General features: G+C 40.9%; 1 protein-coding gene and 1 long non-coding RNA gene across 4 annotated transcripts in view; one reads left to right on the forward strand and one right to left on the reverse strand.

Moving 5' to 3' along the window:
* Positions 1–18,527, reverse strand: part of CSTPP1 (centriolar satellite-associated tubulin polyglutamylase complex regulator 1) — a 195,561-nt gene that overhangs the window by 48,056 nt on the left and 128,978 nt on the right. The window lies entirely within an intron of this gene.
* On the forward strand, positions 3,420–18,272 carry LOC128311782 (uncharacterized). The gene is made up of 3 exons (XR_008290359.1): positions 3,420–3,663; positions 3,803–3,874; positions 17,680–18,272. It is a non-coding gene; the product is annotated as an uncharacterized LOC128311782 (long non-coding RNA).

An 18,527-nucleotide genomic window follows, 5' to 3' on the forward strand; every position in this document is an offset into this window, starting at 1 on the left:
TGGTAATTAAGAGGTTTGCCAGATTCAAAGCTATTGCTTATGATTTGTCCTGGATTTGTATGATACATATACATCTATCTATCTATCTATCTATCTATCTATCTATCTATACAGGCGCCCTTAATGTGCTGAGTGTCGCACTGTCTGTGGTGATTAGTGAGCTTCGAGCACCTTTGCAATATGCTGGCTGCCTCTGTGTTAAAGGCACGCCCACAAGGGGTGTGGTTGTGTTGTGTGTGTGTGCGTCTGCCCACAGAAGTTGTGGAAGGCCTGAAATACAATATATTCCAGGCCACAGATAAAGTGTAACTGCCAGAGGGAGCAGGGGCAGAGGTCACTCACATGATGGCATGCTGCTGTGGAAAGCGGGTTGGGAGGGGTGGTAGAGAAGCAGGTTCCCTCCTAATGTTTTGACCTACTCCAACATAAATCTCTCCTGCAGAGAGTGGTAGTGGAGGAAGTCAGTTTCTCCTAATTCCATAAATTTCAATTCTAAGATTTGAAGAAATTTCATCATGTTGTAGGGGAATCTTCTGAGGGCCAGAAAAATAAATCTTCCTTTGCTTCACAGAATAGGGTTCAGGTGGATGTTTTCTTCTTTCCTGGCAAAATTCCTTTAAACAGCCATGAAAAAAGAAAAAAAAAAAGAGGACAGTACTGCCCAGAGAACTGGTACCAAACAGAGCCAACAGAAACAAAACCAAAACCAAAACCAAACAAAATCCCCCAAACCCCAAACCAACCAACCAACAACAACAACAACAACAACAACAACAACAACAACAAGAACAAAAAACCTCTCTGAGATACAGGGGACCATGTTCATTAGGTTCAGGCAGCTCAAAGACTAGAACATTCAATAATTAGGCTCTAACAGACGAAGGTGCTGTAGGTAATGGGACCTCAAAAAGACAGAACAAAAGATCCTGTTTCTAACAAAGGTTCCGCAGGCCTTTATACTACAGTGAGCACTGGGCATGAGGGATGCTGCCCAGGAAATGAAAGGACTCAATCGTTCCTCTTCAGTGAGCGGAGCCCAGAAGGAGTGTTCCAGGGCGCTCTCACAAACACTCTTTAATAATACCATCCAGAGCCTTTGATTCAAGGAACATGCTGAAGAATAAACAGCCTATTAATCTGAGTTTTCTGGTGTGCCTGGGTATACAAAGCAGCAATGAACTAACCCCTTGGCTCTCGCAAACATCCCAACTGCACACCAGCCGCGGCTCCACTGCACCGCTCAGCTCTTCCTCTCCACCACTGCATGCAATTTGTCCCTGGAAAGGCTTCAGCGTTTGGGGGCCCTGATGATTTCAACGAAGGATGCCCAGGCCGAGCCCAGGGGGCAAAGAACTGGAAACAGCGCACCCTTGTTTGGCCACAGCAGCAAACCCATGTGACTTCAGGCTCAAATGAGAACTGTGTGGTAGTGTGACTGGGTGAGGAGACAAAGTCATCAGTCTGCCTCTTTCTGAGCCAAGTTGACAGCCACAGGCCTGGGAAAGGAAGGCCCAGTTTCAATTGCTTCCCAGTCTTGGTTACCTTGGTGGCAGGAAGGGCTCCTGCATGGGTGGGCTTTGGGTGCCATTCTGTGGAAACATTCCTGGGCGTTTTGCCTAAGTGAAAATTACCAAGTAAGGTCCCTAAGTTTTCAAGGAGGAAAGGAGAAGAAAGATGAGTGACTGTTCCACTCTCAGATGCTTTCACTATGAGTTAGTTCTTTAAATAAACAATCAGGTGTAACTTCTGTGGTAACGACCATTGGGTGAAGCGTCGGGTTCTCCTTCTGGCCCCCAATGAAATCACAGATAAGGAGTTGACAGTATGAACTTTAAGTAATAAGTTTCAAGTGTTGAAACTGTGTGATCGAGGCTAGGATCGTAGGTTCAAATCAGCCATGGGAGCCAGGCAGTTTCTTTGTGTTGCAGTCACTGACCGCGCACGAGGTGTGTGCTTAATCATAAAAGGAACTGGCTTGAGGAGGTGGATAATCACTATCACTGCTACCAAACACACACAAAATCTCAGGGCACATATCCGACTGACCCCAAATTTATAGACCAAAAAAACCCACAACAACAACCACAAACCTCATCTAGTGGAAGTTTCCTTTCTGAAAATAATTTCAAAAATTTAATAGTAAAGTCCTCCGATTCTACTTTCAGAGAACTACTTTGTTTGGTCTCTTGAACTGCAGAAGAAAGGGCACGCATCTTACAAAAGCAAAGGAACAGCACAAAGGCTCACATACTTGGCATGAGTGAGTCTGGGATGCCATAGAATGTGGCGATTAAGAGCATGGGCCTTGCAGTCAGTCAGACAGAGGCCTGTTACTTGCTACCTGTGTGATCCTAGACATGTTACATAAAATCAAGGAGCTTCAACTTCCTCACCTGTGAAGTGGATTCACCCTCACGGGATTAGTGAGAGGATTATACAACAGTATCAGAAATGTTTAGTGCACCTGGGAAAAGTAAGTGTCCAACAGATGACAGCTGTACTTACTACCCTTCGAATCTTCCAAAAACAGGCATGGGACTCAAGTGAGGCTCTGTGGGGGGACCCGATGGGCGGTTGGCACATGAGCTACACAAAATGGGAGCTTTTTCATCTCTTTATCAGGCAGGGCTTAGAAGATCCCAGATCTTTCCTCAGTGCCCTGGCAACAAGAGTTTGAGTTCCACGGGACTACTGAGGAAAGGCAATGAGAAAGCGAATCCTAGTACTCTGGGGACCTGAGTTTTGACTTGGGAGCTGCAATGCAGATTGACCTGGAGTTTTCCCACTCCCACCCGAGTCTGGCTTAGCAGATATAGCCTTCTTCCTCTAGGCTCCCACCTGTTGAGACAAACAGATGTGATGTGAACACAAGAGAGGCCTTGCAAACACAGATCTGGTATCAGACGGTCCTTCTCTGTAGCATTCCTGGGGTTGGAAAATGACAAACATTCCAACAGGCTGAATCTAACCCTTCTTGCCCTGTAACTGGGGGCCTTAGGAAACCCGTTCTTGTGATTAGAGCCATCAGTACCTCCCTCCAAGGCTGTGAGTTGGACTTCATTAATATTGATGAGCTGCAGCTCGTTAACCTCATTTGATGTTTATTTACAACCATTCTTCTCATATGCTAATGGATGACACTGGGCTCTTCAGATAGAAAGGAGAGAACTGGACCCTCTCTGCCAGCATCTCCTTGGCAAACTCCTGTCCCTTGAAACAGAAGTTTGCACAGAGGGAATGATGCCAAATGGAGGGAATGCAGCAGAGGGGACAAAATGATGTGAAAAGAATGTCTGCAATGTGATGGGGGAGAGAGAAGCCCAGCTGCTGGGGCCACGGTGTGACTGAGGTTTGGTTACACCCACCCAGGGGGTAACAAAGAGAAGCTGAAGGGCGGGGCTCTGCGGAACTATGAAAGGAGCAATATGTTCCATTTTAGAATTGGGGTGGGGGGGTGGAGACGAGTGGGCCCCATGGGTGTCAGGGGACTTGAAGGCCTCTCTCCAACTCATTTAATTTTCTTCTATGATCTTAAGAAATCAACAAACAGGGGGTTGGGGTAGATTTCTGTAAGGCGGTTAAATGCCACAGCAACTAATGCTTAGCAATGCTTGGTTTGGACAAAGAGTAAAGCTCATTGTCCAGAGTGTCACTGGGAAATGGGTAAGCAGGGAGGAATACTCAGTTTCTCTTTCCCCTAAGTCATGGTTATGTCTATCAGAGAATAGGATGATTAAGCAAAGAAGAGTCAGAGGCTGCGGGAAAATATTTTTCTTAAACTATGGCCATTCTATCATTTCAGGGCTGCTGAGCTTAATGGAAAATTTCACAGTACACAGCAAGTCAATTTTGGGTTGTCCCACCCACTCAAAAGGTATGAAAGGACTATATGACATGTGAGGGGCTGGAGGGAAAAATATTTTGGATATATAAATGCTTATTAATATCAGCAACAAAATCAAACTTAAAATTTCTTAAATATGTAAATGCCAATTCCCATGGTATTTCTTATCTTCACCGCTTGCTTTGCACTTTACATTACTATTTAGATAATTCTTCCCTTCCTGCCTGTGGGGTCCACACCCTCTCCTTTCTCCCAGTCTGGCTTTTTCAGTGAAGTACTTTGAAGATCATTCCTACCCTTGATGTGCCTTTCTAAAGAAGCAGGAGAAAAAAGGAATCTCTTACCCTGAAGATTTAACCACATTTCTTTAAGTACAAAGTATTGGTTCTAACAGGTAGATTTTATGTTTGAGTTGTTTGTCTGAGATCATTACCCCTTAGGGTATAAATTTCAGCTCTTTCAAGTTCTCTATGAACTCAGTTGCTGTTGGACTGAAGGAATCAATAGCAATCTGTATTCAACCTGACAATCTGCAGCTCACCTATGTTTAGGAACAAACATGTCTGGAAGGGTAATTAATGGCAGCAGTGTTTCTCAACCTTTTTTCCCCCTCCATTTCCCCCCTCTCCCCTGCCCCACCAGCCCTCATAGATATTTTTTTCCAACTGTCCACCCCTCATGAGATTTCCTCTCAAAGAACCCCTTGGGGGCAATATTGCTCCCATTGAGAATGCATGTTCCAGAGACTTTTAAAAGTACATCATCTAATAAAAAAATAAGTAAATAAAAATAAAATAAAATAAATAAAATAAAAGTACATCATCTAGGGGCGCCTGGGTGGCTCAGTTGGTTAAGTGTCCAACTTTGGCTCAGGTCATGATCTCACCACTCAAGAGTTTGAGCCCTGCGTCCAGCTCTGTGCTGACAGTTCCGAGCCTAGAGCCTGCTTCAGATTCTGTCTCCCTCTCTCTCTGCCCCTCCCCCACTCACACTCTGTCTCTCTCAAAAATAAATAAACATTAAAAATAAATAAAAGTACATCATCTGATTTCATGTGTTCTGGGATTGAACCTAACATTCTCCCAAAGTGAACCATCAAACACAATTACACCTCTGTTCTGATTTTAAAAAAAGAAAAAGAGAAAAAAGGACATTTTTGTGTCTATCTAAGTGATAGTTCTTCCAAAGTAGAGATCAAAATCCTTTTTTTCACACTGGACCTGATCTATCCACAGAATAAAGGGCTTCCTTTTTGGCAGTGGATTGGCTTTTTACAATAGTTCTATTTGAGTGTGGGAAGAGGTAATAGATTGCCAGGTCCCTTAGGGACCCCCAAAAAGTTCACTCTCCTAAAAGTCAACAATACATTCCCTTGTAAGAGTAGAATTAAGTTCATTATCTCATTAAATTTCTCCTAAACTCCAGAGGAAGATAGTGATTGGTATTGCTATTCCCCTTTTACAAGCAGAGAGCTGAGGACATGAGCGGTTCAGTAGCTTAATTTAGGTCACAGGGACTGAAGTTTCTTCATATAGATATCTTAGCTGTCACACAAGGTCACTCTGAGGATTTCTAGACCCTATGTCTTCTGGTTCCTGCTTTAATCTAGGATCTTCGTACCCTGCTGGAGAAATGTTTATAAAGGTTGTTCTGCCTCTGCCTGCCACTGTCTCCATCTGACAGCGGAAAAGCAAAAGAAGGCGCAGAAAAGAACTGACTAAGCAGGAGAAATGAAGTGACCTCAGGCTACTGTCCTAAAGGTTACTGTTTTCACAAGTAAATGGCTTAGGCAGCATAGGACACCATATTGGGGAGTACACAAGGTTTTTCTTTTCTAAGATGAATACCACCATCTTTGCAGGGCTCAAATGAGATGTATTAAACCATGATGCACTCCTCAGAAGATACAAAGACCCAAATCCAGACCTCCCACAAATAGGTCTTCAAGTAACATGAGAAATTCATATTTTATTTAGCAATCATGGAAAGTGACCACATCTTAGAACTATCTATACTTGAAACTCACACTAAGCGAGTGGGAATTAGCATCCGGCAAACCAAATAAAAAATTTACCTACAGGGCTCTTCTCTGTAAACTGGCTTTGGGCTCATTTAATTTTCCCAATTAAGCCAGTGTTAGAATTCCCACAGAACAAAATAAACTTATTTGTTCTAAACAGTAAGAGACTTCAAGAGATAACTTGTCTATCTCATGCCTTCAAGTAGATCTGTATGTAATCTATTCCTCATAACCAGACTCCATTCTTCTAAAAATGAAACAAAGAACTCCAAAGAAGACTATTCTGCAATATTGCTTAGGAACCCAGTATGACATTAAATAACATCATCTCTAATAAATTTTCCTCATGTGTGACCTCAGTCCTTCACACTGCAATAGAAGTTAGTTTCCTTTTTTTGTTTGAAGACACGAAGAGGAGCTCATTAAGGGTTAAAGGCTTTAACTTTAATTCAGAATGTTCAGAGCCAAAAAATACACCCTAGATCGACACAAACACATTAAAGCAAAGATCAAAGTATATATGTTTAGCTCAACTAGCTTCTGATACAGAAATGTTATGCTAGTCCTTCTTTTGCTGTAAACCGGGAACAAAATTGAGAACAAATTTATTTGAGAGAGGGCAAAAACAAACAAACAAACAAACAAACAAAAAACAAAGAAGACTTCACAGTTTGTCTCAAAGAAAATGCAACTATAACTATTCTGGACTAAAACAGAAACTAGGTATGGAAATCTAAAAATTGACTTTGTGTTACAGAAGAGGCAGTTAAATGAAAAACCATTTCCTGGGGCGCCTGGGTGGCTCAATTGGTTAAGCATCAGACTCTTGATTTCGGCTCCTGTCATGATCTCAAGGTCATGGGTTTACACTGTCAGCATGGAGCCTGCTTGGGATTCTCTCCCTCTCCTCTCTCTCTGCCCCTCCCCTGCTCGTGTGTTCTCTCTCAAAATAAATAAACTTAGGGGCGCCTGAGTGGCTCAGTCAGTTAAGTGTCCGACTTCGGCTCAGGTCATGATCTCACGGTTCATGAGTTCAAGCCCCACACTGGGCCATTGGGCTCTGTGCTGACAGTTGGGAGACTGGAGCCTACTTCAGATTCTGTGTCTCCCTCTCTTTCTGCCCCTCCCCTGCTCATGCTATGTCTCTCTCAAAAATAAATAAACATTAAAAATAAAAAAAGATAACATTCCTTAAAAAAAAAAAGAAAGAAAAACCATTTCCTACTGGATGCCATAAAACAGGAACAAATAGGGGGTGGGGCAAATCATTTAAAGTCTTGGACATCATGGCAAGGGAATTAAACTGAAAATACTCCAACTTGGACTAGGTGAGGCAAGAAAGCGAGCCCCACCGAAACCACTGAGCCTACAGTTTACAGCAGCTGTCAATGAATTGGAATGGGCAGTGAGGAGACATGAGCATCACCATGGTCCAATCTTGATTTGTTAATGTTAGCATTTGTCTATCTTGTTCTACCAACAGAACTAGTTAAAGAAAAAATCCTAGATTCAGGAAAAGGCTAATCTTTTTCATTGGCAGGTGACCAAAGAAAACACATTCTCCAACGAGCAGTATAAAGCAATGAAAACAAGACTGTACTTATCAAACATTTTTATCTGAAGTGCTCAAAACATTTGCCAATATTATACCCAGTTCCCACTTCCCCTTCACCACTTTCCCCACAGCTGTGGGAGGAAAAACAAGCTTTTTGTAGGAAGGATGTCTCCTCTGCACATTGATGTAAGTCTGAATACAACTTTAGGAAAAGAACCTCCCAAAGAGGGTGTGGGTGGGGATTCTCCAGGGTGCCAGGTCCTCTAAGCACCCTGGTAAAAGCTTTGCCCCAGCACTTCAAAGGCAGTGTGGTAAAGTTCGTCTTGGCAGCTCTAGATGCTGCCAAGGAGAGCAATTCTTCATTTGGGCCAGGGACCAAAAGGGAGGATTCAGAAGGAAGAATAAGAAGGTATTTTCCCATCCAGATAGAAGTAAGGAAACAGACCCACTGACTCACTAATCCTTTTTTCCGGAGGTGGTCTTATTATCCTGGTTTTATGCTTAATGAACAGGAGTGTGGAAAGCTGGTGAGGACAATGTGCTGAAAGTTACAAAGTAGGTTTGTGACAAGGAGTGGTAGAGAATCCAGCAGTCAACTGAGAACAGTGATAGATGTAGGTTATCAGAAGAGCCCCTGGAGGTTTGAGAACTAAAAGCTACAATACTTTTTTTTTTCTTATAACGGAGAACAGGAATGAGTAGGAAGACCTATCAGACTAATACACACAGTACAGTAGTCCAACCTCAGGGGAACAGATAGAAAAAACAATTTTGCAATGCAAGGTTTAAGTAAGCAACAGGTAGTACTATTTGTTTCATAATTTTGCACAAAACACATCATTAGGTGCTATCATACTATGTAACTGATGGGTCAGACATGCTATCAGTCAGTGATGGTGGTGAATATGTTACAGATAGTTGGCCTTAAAAGTTTGAGATATACAGTTAAAATAAACAAAAAATCATCTCTTTTGTCTGTATTCCAAGTGGTGGGTCTTTCCTGGGCATAGATATCTGAAGGCCTACTCTAGACAAGATAAAGAGACTTTTTCCCCAGAGTGTTATGCTGGGCACTGAAGTTCCTTCTTCACTGGGACATCTAGAAGAAGCCAAAAGGGCCTCAGTCAAGTATTAAATCTTGTGGATAAGATGATTTAAAATTTCAAATTTATGATGGCTTTAAGGAGATAAAAGACACCAGAAACTCTTAATTTTTCTTTAACTTGGGAACGATTTTATTTATTTTATTTTTTTTGTTTGTTTTTTTTTTTTTCCAATATATGAAATTTATTGTCAAATTGGTTTCCATACAACACCCAGTGCTCATTTGGGAACGATTTTAATAGTAGTCTCCTTATTTCTTCTCTGCTGGGTCTTGATATTGCAGAAAAAGCTTAGAATGATATAGTTGAGATGGGATTTTCAAAAAGATGCTTATTAATTTTATGAGAAAATCAGATTGAATATTGACTAATCAGTAACCATTTTGAATGAATATACTTTATAATAAACACATAGGTCATGTGAAAAGTAATTAGGATAAAAGGAATCTCTATGATTCCATGAAACCAAAGTTTATAAATTGCTTGAGATAAATCTAGTAAATCTGAATATGACCTTGTCTTGTCATGTCAAGGCACCCAATTAATGTTTGCTTCCCTTCACCCAGACTCATGCCTCTAGGCAAGAAGGCAATTAAACTTCCATCAAAAATCAATTATCAGTCCAATTTTATGAGGTACCTAGAATAGGCAAATTCATTGAAACAGAAAGTAGAATAGAAGTTACCAGGGGCTAGGGGTAGGGTAGGGAGAAATGGGGAGTTGTTTAATAGGTACAGTTTCAGTATGGGATGATGAAAAAGTTCTGCAAACAGACAGTGGTGATGGTTGCACCATACTATAAATGTACTTAATGTCACTAAATTATACATTTATCAGTGATTAAAAAGATCAATTTATTATGTATATTTGAACAAAATTTTTAAAAAAGATCTTTTTTTTTTAAAGTTTATTTTTTGAGAGAGAGCACAAGTGCATTCACGTGCTTGTGGGTGGGAGAGGGGCAGAAAAAGGGAGAGAAAGAATCCCAAGCCAGCTCCATGCTGTGAGCACAGAGCCCCATGTGGGACTCCATCTCATGAACTGCTGAGATCACGACCTGAGCCGAAATCCAGAGTCGGATGCTTAACCAGCTGAGTTACCCAGGTGCCCCTAGATCTGTATTGTTTTAAAAAATATCCAGATAAAGGGCTTGTCAATCATTCCTTTATAATAATATAATCTATGCAGTTTCTCAAATTTATCTGTTCATCAGAATCACTTGAGGTGCTTATTAATTTATATATATGTATATATATATATATATATATATATATATATATACACACACATATATACGCACACACACACATATATATATTTATTTATTTGAGAGCAAGGGAGAGAGCGAGGGAGAGAATCTTAAGCAGGCTCCAGGCTCAGCATGGAGCCTGATGTGGGGCTCGATCTCATGACTGTGGGATCATGACCTGAACTGAAATCAAGAGTCAGAGGTTTAGCTGACTGAGCCACCCAGGCACCCTGAGGTGCTTATTAAAGTTACAGGTTCTCTGGCCATACCCCAGACTGGCTATTTGGGAATTATTGGGTCCTAGGGTAGGCTCATGAAAACATGGTTGGATACTGTCTGTACTGGGGGGACCGTGGTGCCAATTCAAGAAGCTTACTAACTCTTAGACTTCTTCCCCTGTCCTGTGTTATCTTTTGATTTTGCTTTTTTCAATTTTTTTATTGTGGTAAAATACACATAACAAAAAATTTACCATCTTAACCACTTAAAAACAATTTTTTTAATGTTTATTTTTGAGAGAGAGAGACAGAGAGACAGAATCCGAGTGGGGGAGGCACAAAGAGAGTGGGAGACACAGAATCCAAAGCAGGCTCCAGGCTTTGAGCTGTCAGCCCAATGCAGGGCTCGAACTCATGAACCGTGAGATCGTGACCTGAGCCGAAGTTGGATGCTTAACTGACTGAGCCACCCCGGCACCCCAGCCATCTTAACCATTTTTAAGTATATAGTTCAGTAGTATTAAGTACATTCATATTGTCATGCAACCATCACCACCACCCATCTCCAGATGGATTTATCTTGCAAAACTGAAACTCTACACCCATTAAACACTAACTCCCATTCCCACCCTGGCCCTGGCAACCACCATTCCACTTTCTGTCTTTATGATTATGGATACTCTGAATAACTCATATAAGTGGAATCATATAATATCTGCCTTTTCACTACTGGCTTCTTTCACTCAGCAGTGATATCCACAGGGTTCGTCCATGTTGTAGCATATGTCAGAATTTCCTTCATTTTTAAGGCTGAATAAAACTCCATTGTATCTGTGTACCACGGTTTCCTTATCCACTGATCCGCTGATAGACACTTGGGTTGCTTGCACATTTTAGCTATTGTGAATAATGCTGCCACGAACATGGGTGTGCAGCTCTTTGAGACCCTGCTTTTAGTTCTTTTGAGTATATACCTAGATATGGAATCACTGACTTATTACATGGTAATTCTACTTTTAATTTTCTGAGGAACCACCATATGCCTTCCCATAGTATACATGCCCACTTTACAATCCCACCAACAGTGCACAGGATTCCTGTTTAGCCACATCTTTGCCAATGCTTGTTACTTTCTGTTGTTGTTGTTTTTAATACGAGCCATCCTAGTATGTGTGTGAGGTGGTATCTCATTGTAGTTTGGGTTTGCACTTCCCTAATGATTAGTGATGTTGAGCATCTTTCATTGCATCCTTTCATTTCATTCATGGCTGACTATGATTTATATATTTTCTTAGGAGAAATGTCTGTTCAAGTTCTTTGATCATTTTTTAAAACATAATTTATTGTCAAATTGGTTTATGTACAATACCCAGTGCTCATCCCAACAAGTGCCCTCCTCAATGCCCGTCACCCATTTTCCCCTCTCCCCCACCTCTCCCATCCACCCTCAGTTTGTTCTCTGTATTTAAGAGTCTCTTATGGTTTGCCTCCCTCTCTCTCTGTAACCCCTTCCCCTCCCCCATGGTCTTCTATTAAGTTTCTCAAGAGCCACATATGAGTGAACACATATGATATCTGTCCTTCTCTGACTGACTTATTTCACTCAGCATAATACCTTCCAGTTCCATCCACGTTGCTGCAAATGGCATGGTTTCATTCTTTCTCATTGCCAAATAGTATTCCATTGTATATATAAACCACATCTTCTTTATCCATTCATCAGTTAATGGACATTTAGGGTCTTTCCATAATTTGGCTATTGTTGAAAGTGCTGCTATAAACATTGGGGTACATGTGCCCCTATGCATCAGCACTCCTGTATTCCTTGGGTAAATTCCTAGCAGTGCTATTGGTGGGTCATAGGGTTGTTCTATTTTTAACTCTTTGAGGAACCTCCATACTGTTTTCCAGAGTGGCTGTACTAGTTTGCATCCCTGCCAGTAGTACAAGAGGATTCCTGTTTCTCCACATCCTTGCCAGCATCTATAGTTTCCTGATTTGTACATTTTGGTCACTCTGACTGGTGTGAGGTGGTATCTCAGTGTGGCTTTGATTTGTGTTTCCCTGATGATGAGTGATGCTGAGCATCATTCCATGGGTCTGGTACTTTGCCCATTTTTTAATCAGGTTGTTTGCTTTTTTGTGTGGTTGATGTCCTTGTATTTTAATAGTTGTCAGATTTAATCTACCTAGAGAAGGATCTGGTTTGAGCCTCCAATATAGAAGGCATTTTTGAGACATCACATGTTATTGTTCAATTAAAGTTAAAAAGTGCAATCCCTATCAAAATAACACTAGCATTCTTCACAGAGCTATAACAAACACTCCCAAAATTTGTATGGAACCACAAAAGACCCTGAATTGCCAAAGCAATCCTGAAAAAGAAAATCAAAGCTGGAGGCATCACAATCCCAGACTTCAAGCTGTATTTTAAAGCTGTAATCATCAAGACAGTATGGTACTGGCACAAGAACAGACACACAGATCAATGGAACAGAATAGAGAACCCAGAAATAGACCCGTTAGTATGGCCAACTAACCTTTGACAAAGCCGGAAAGAATATCCAATGGAAGAAAGAGAGTCTCTTCAGCAAATGGTATCAGGAAAACCGGACAGCGACATGCAGAAGAATGAACCTGGACCACTTTCTTACACCATACACAAAAATAAACTCAAAATGGATGAAAGACCTAAATGTAAGACAGGAAGTCAACAAAATCCTAGAGGGGAAAATAGGCAATAACCTCTCTGACCTCAGCCACAGCAACTTCTTACCTGACATGTCTCCAGAGGCAAGGGAAACAAAAGCAAAAATGAACTACTGGAACATCATCAAGACAAAAAGCTTCTGCACAGCGAAGGAAACAATCAGCAAAACTAAAAGGCAACCGATGGAATAGAAGATATTTGCAAATGACATATCAGATAAAGGGTTAGTATCCAAAATCTATAAAGAACATATCAAACTCAATACCCAAGAAACAAAGAATCCAGTGAAGAAATGGGCAAAAGACATGAATAGACACTCTTCCAAAGAAGACATCCCGATGGCTGACAGACACATGAAAAGATGCTCAACATCACTCATCATCAGGGAAATACAAATCAAAACCACAGTGAGATACCACCTCACACCTGTCAGAATGGCACACATTAACAACTCAGGCAACAACAGGTGTTGGTGAGAATGCAGAGGAGAGGAACCCTTTTGCACTGCTGGTGGGAATGCAAACTGGTGCAGCCACTCTGGAAAACAATATGGAGGTTCCTAACAAAATTAAAAATAGAACTACCCTACAACCCACCAATTGCACTACTAGGTGTTTATCCAGAGAATACAGGTGTGCTGTTTCAAGGGGGCACATGCACCCCAATGTTTATAGCAGCACTATCAACAATAGCCAAAGTATGGAAAAAGCCCAAATGTCCATCTATGGATGAATGGATACAGAAGATGTGATATATATATTCAATGGAATATTACTTGGTGACAAAAAAGAATGAAACCTTGCCATTTGCAACAATGTGGATGGAACTCGAGTGTTTACACTAAGCACAATAAGTCAGTCAGAGAAAGACAAATATCATATGATTTCACTCATATGTGGAATTTAAGACACAAAACAGATGAAAATAAGGGAAGGGAAGCAAAAATAATATAAAAACAGAGAGGAAGACAAACCATAAGAGCCTCCTAAATACAGAAAACAAACCGAGGGTTGCTGGTGGGGTGTTGCAACCCTGGAAGGTTGCTGGTGGGGTGAGGGGAAGGGGCGAAGGGGTGAGGGGCATTAAGGAAGACACTAGTTGGGATGAACACTGGGTGTTATATGTAAGTGAAGAATCACTAAACTCTATTCCTGAGGGAGAAAAAAAAGTTAAATAGTAAGAGTCCTCCCTGTGTCAGGCATTGGGCTATTCACCAGGATTACAAAATTCAATAAGGCATGGTCTCTGTGCCCAAAGAACTTCAAGTCTAATGGAGAAGACAAACAACTGATTTCAAAACATGTTGATAATGTACTGGCAGATAGCTTAGAACATAAAGGACAAGGGTTAGCCCACTTGGTAGGGGCAGGTAGAGGACTGCTGAGGGAAGGTGTTCTAGAGAAGGTGCTACCAGTAATGAATACTGAAGTCGGGTTTTTTCTGGGTGAAAAGATGGGGTGGTAGTGCTACTGGCAGGGCCTAAACAAAGGCATCCTGATGGGAAACAACATGTGAGATGAGGGGAACTACTGTAATTGAGTTCAGTAAAACTGAAGAGATTTCAAGGCAAGGGATTGCTGGAAATGAGGCTGAAGAGGGAGGCAGAGATCAGGTCGCAGAAAGACTTATGTGCTTCATTTTGTAGATGATGGGGATACCTTTAAATGGTTTTAAGTAAAAGAAGACTATTGGCACAGTCAGATTTTCTTTGTATATAGGTCACTGGACTCTGAAGGGAGTAAAATGGGTAAGAGAGACTGTAAAGGTTCAAGTAAGAACTGGGGTGATGATAATGGAATCAAAAGGAAAGGTCAGAGATTCAAGAACTATTCTGAAGGTAGGATCAGTGGGACTTTTCATTTTTTATTTTACTTTTAATTTTTTAACGTTTATTTATTTTTGAGAGAGGGAGAGAAAGAGAGAGAGACAGAGAATGAACGGGGGAGGGGCAGAGAGCGAGAGAGAGAGAGACACAGACTCCAAAGCAGGCTCCAGGCTCCGAGCTGTCAGCACAGAGCCTGACACGGGGCTTGAATTCAGGAACTGTTAGATCATGACCTGAGCCAAAGTCAGACACTTAACCAACTGAGCCACCCAGGAACCCCTCAGTGGGGCTTTTTAGCTGACTACATGTGAAGGGAGAGAGGAAAGGAGGAATCTAGAATGAGTCTATGGAGTCTAGAATGATAGAGCGGGGAACCCAAGAGGAGACGCAGATCCAAGGATGAGGGTGAGAAGTTCTGTTTCTGACATGTTGAAATGAAGTAACTGTCAGACATACAAGTAGAGATGTGTGAGCCTGATAGGACCCTGGCTGTATGCGACTGGTGCTCCGGGGGTATTCAGGGCTGAAAATACAGACTTAGAAGTCATTTGCCTAAGGCAGTGGGAAAGTCAAGAGATAAGACTGCTCAGTAACTATGTGTAGTGAGTAAAGTAATGAGCCCAGTATAGAACACTGGGCAATTACAACATTTAGGATGAGGAACAAGAGACAATGGGAAGGACTGGTCAGAGAAGAAGGAAGAAGTAGTAGAAAGGGTATAACTTTGAAGCCACACAGAATCAGTTTTAGAATTTCTTCTCCACTACCTATTGTATGTCCTTGAACAAATTAGTCATGAGCCTCAGTTTTCCTGTCTATTATATAGGGACAATACAGTAGTAACCCCCTTATCTGCATAGGATACATTCCAGGACTCCTGGTGGATGCCAGAAACCAGGGATAGTATTGAACCCTATATATGTTTTTTCCTATACATACCTATCTATGGTAAAGTTTAATTTATAAATTAGGCATAGTATGGGATCAACAATAATTAACTAATAATAAAATAAAATAATTATGACAATAAACTGTAATAAAAATTATGTGAATGTGGTCTCTCTCAAAATATCTTCTTGTACTTTCACCTACTTTTTTATTTTTTTAATGTGTATCTATTTTGAGAGAGAGAGAGAGAGAGAGAACATGCACGTGTGTGCATGAAAGTGGGGGAGGGGCAGAGACAGAGGGAGAGAGAGAATCCCAAGTAGGGTCCTGGGATCAAGACCTGAGTCAGGCTCCATGCTCAGCTTGGGATTCTCTCTCTCCCTCCCTCTGTCCCTCTCCCCCAACTCATACTCTAAAGTATGTCTGTAAAGTAAAGTAAAATAAATAAATAAATAAATAGAATAAAATTCTCATGAAAAAGATAATTAAAAAAAACAAATAAAAATAAATAAGTAAAAAGTGCCTTTCACAATGCCTACCTCACTGTAGGCACTTAACAAATGTGATTTCCTTTTTTTGTTAGTCTGGCCCTTTTATGTTTCCCTGCCGGTAAGTGACAGGAAGTAGGGTATCCTTAGTTGTTAAGTAGTTTTTAGCCTTATTTTATTTTATTTTTTTGAGAGAGGCATGGAGCTTGATCTCACAATTGTGAGATCATGACCTGAGCCAAAATCAAGGGTCAGATGCTTAACCGACTGAGCTACCAGGGCGCCCCTGTAGATTTTAGCTTCACCAAGGATCAAATTGGGAGACAGCCCGGTCTCTGCCAATCTACAGTTACTCTCAACTCAAGCCACAAAGATGCAAAAAAATTCAGGTTTGTAATGGTACTCTCGATGCCCATAGAACTACTGCGCTTCTTCTGTGTTATTTCTGCTTTTCCAGGACACTAGTCCTTGGGAGCAGCTCCACAATGAAATAAGTGAGCAAATAAGAACATATTTGAAATGGGCTAGGAATTCATAGTTGTTAGAGGTGACACCAGCTTCATTTTTGGCTCACGGAATATAAGGGCGTTTTGTATATGGTAGGCGATGAAAAGGTGCTGGAATGCCCCCAAAATACTAAAATTAGAAAAGAAAAATTCTTCATGACTCAAAGATTAGTGTGGTAGAGGTTTTTTTTTTTTTTGAAACTAAAACATGTATTACATCATCCTGGCAGGCCTGTTTTTAATGATCTGTAAGCTTCAATACAGCAAGTATCATTTAAGGCTTTGAAGGGAGAGGAAAAAGGGTGTTTCAAGTCCCTCAAACAATTTACTGCTCCAGTATTTCTAATAATCATGTGAGTATTTTTCCTTTTGACTGGAGAGCAAAGGAAGACGGAAACCTGTGGAAACTGGAGTTGGACAAGAAAACAAAGTTCACAGATGAAATCCTGTCTTACGTTGGCCGCTCAAACGAGACTCACCCCTTACGGGCTTTAAAAAAACTCATCCAGCACGGTCTCTTTTGTTCCCCTCAGTGGTTAAGTGTCACAGAAGCCTACTCAGGCTGATCTAAACAATCATGGGAAAGTTCCTTCAGGAAAAAGAGGCAGGGATTACTGTACTTTGTCATGGTCATTCATGCCAATGGTAGGCCATTTCCCCTCAGAGATGTATTTCTCTAGAGCGATGGGCTGAAAACAAGCAATTTTTAAGTCAATCAATACAATTAAAATGTCTCCAAATAACACAATAGTTTTATTTCTGTGGTAATTACCTCCCTTCCCTTGAAAACGAAACTGTCTTTCCACTATTAGTGCATGGTTAAAACAGATGACCTTCGGGAACCTATAAACTAGCGCCTCGCATACAGCAGGCACTCAATAAACACTTGTTGAAGGGCACCTGGCTGGCTCAGTTGGAGGAGCATGCGACTCTTGATCTCGGGGTCATTGAGTTCAAGCCCTACATTAGCTGTAGAGATTACTTAAATAAATAAGTAAAACTTAAAAAAATACTTCTTGAATGAAAGAAGGAATGCATAGGGCAAAACAAACACCTTCTCTTGAAGGCCTCTGTTCTTTTTGTATTAATCCAAGGCTAATTTAGCTTCTTTAGAGTCACATCATCCTGTGCTCAAGACTCAGTTCAAGTCTCTTGCTATTTTATTGTTAAGGTACATAGTATCATGACTCTTTTTCTCGACCAATTTTTTCAATTGGGCATTTTTTAACTCAGTTTTTACTTACATTTATTATTTTATATTTTCCCATTTTAGTTGTAGAATGAGCTTGTTGCTCCAGCCTGGAACACATCTAACTGGAACACAGAGGTAAGAGTTACATATGAACAACAGACTAGCTTCTCGGTCCTCTTGGCATCCTCTAAATCACCTTTCATGATACTCTTTTATATTACTTAGTCATTCGCTCATTTACTTATTCAACAAATATTTACTAAGTCTTAATATGTGTCAGGCACCATTCTCAATGCTGAGGATACAGCAATGAACGAAAGGGACCGAAATCCCTGCCCCTGTGGTATTTACAAGCGAGTGCAGGGAAGGTCAGGCAAAACAAGAAAAACATGTCATGAAAAACAAAACAGTAGAGGATTTATTCCAGATTACAAGAAACCAAGGAGACGTTACCAAGTACAATGTGTAAACCTTGATTCTATCCGGGGTCAGAAAACAAACAGCTAAATATATTTGAGAACAATCAGGGAAATTGTAACTTGCATTAGATGTTAGATGATGTTATGGAATTATTGTTCATTTTGTTAAATGTGATAATGACATAGGGATTATGCAGGAGAATAGGAGAATGCCCTTATTGTTAGGAGTATGTAGGGGTAAGGTGTCAGGATTCCTGTAACTTAGTTTCAAATGATCTATCTATCTATCTATCTATGATCCATCTACCTACCTACCTGCCATGCCCAAATGTAACAAAATGTCAGCATTTGGTGAATCCAGGTAAAGGGCATAGAGGTGTCTTTATAACTTTCTTGTAGGTTTGAACATTTTCAAATAAGGAGTGGTGGGAGTGGGGGAAACTTATTCCATTTCTAGTCAGAAATGTGCTCATGATTAATTAGTTTGACTCTTGTTGCTCAACATTTTTC

The sequence above is a fragment of the Acinonyx jubatus genome, chromosome D1 (assembly GCF_027475565.1).
Source record: "Acinonyx jubatus isolate Ajub_Pintada_27869175 chromosome D1, VMU_Ajub_asm_v1.0, whole genome shotgun sequence".
NCBI lineage: Eukaryota > Metazoa > Chordata > Mammalia > Carnivora > Felidae > Acinonyx > Acinonyx jubatus.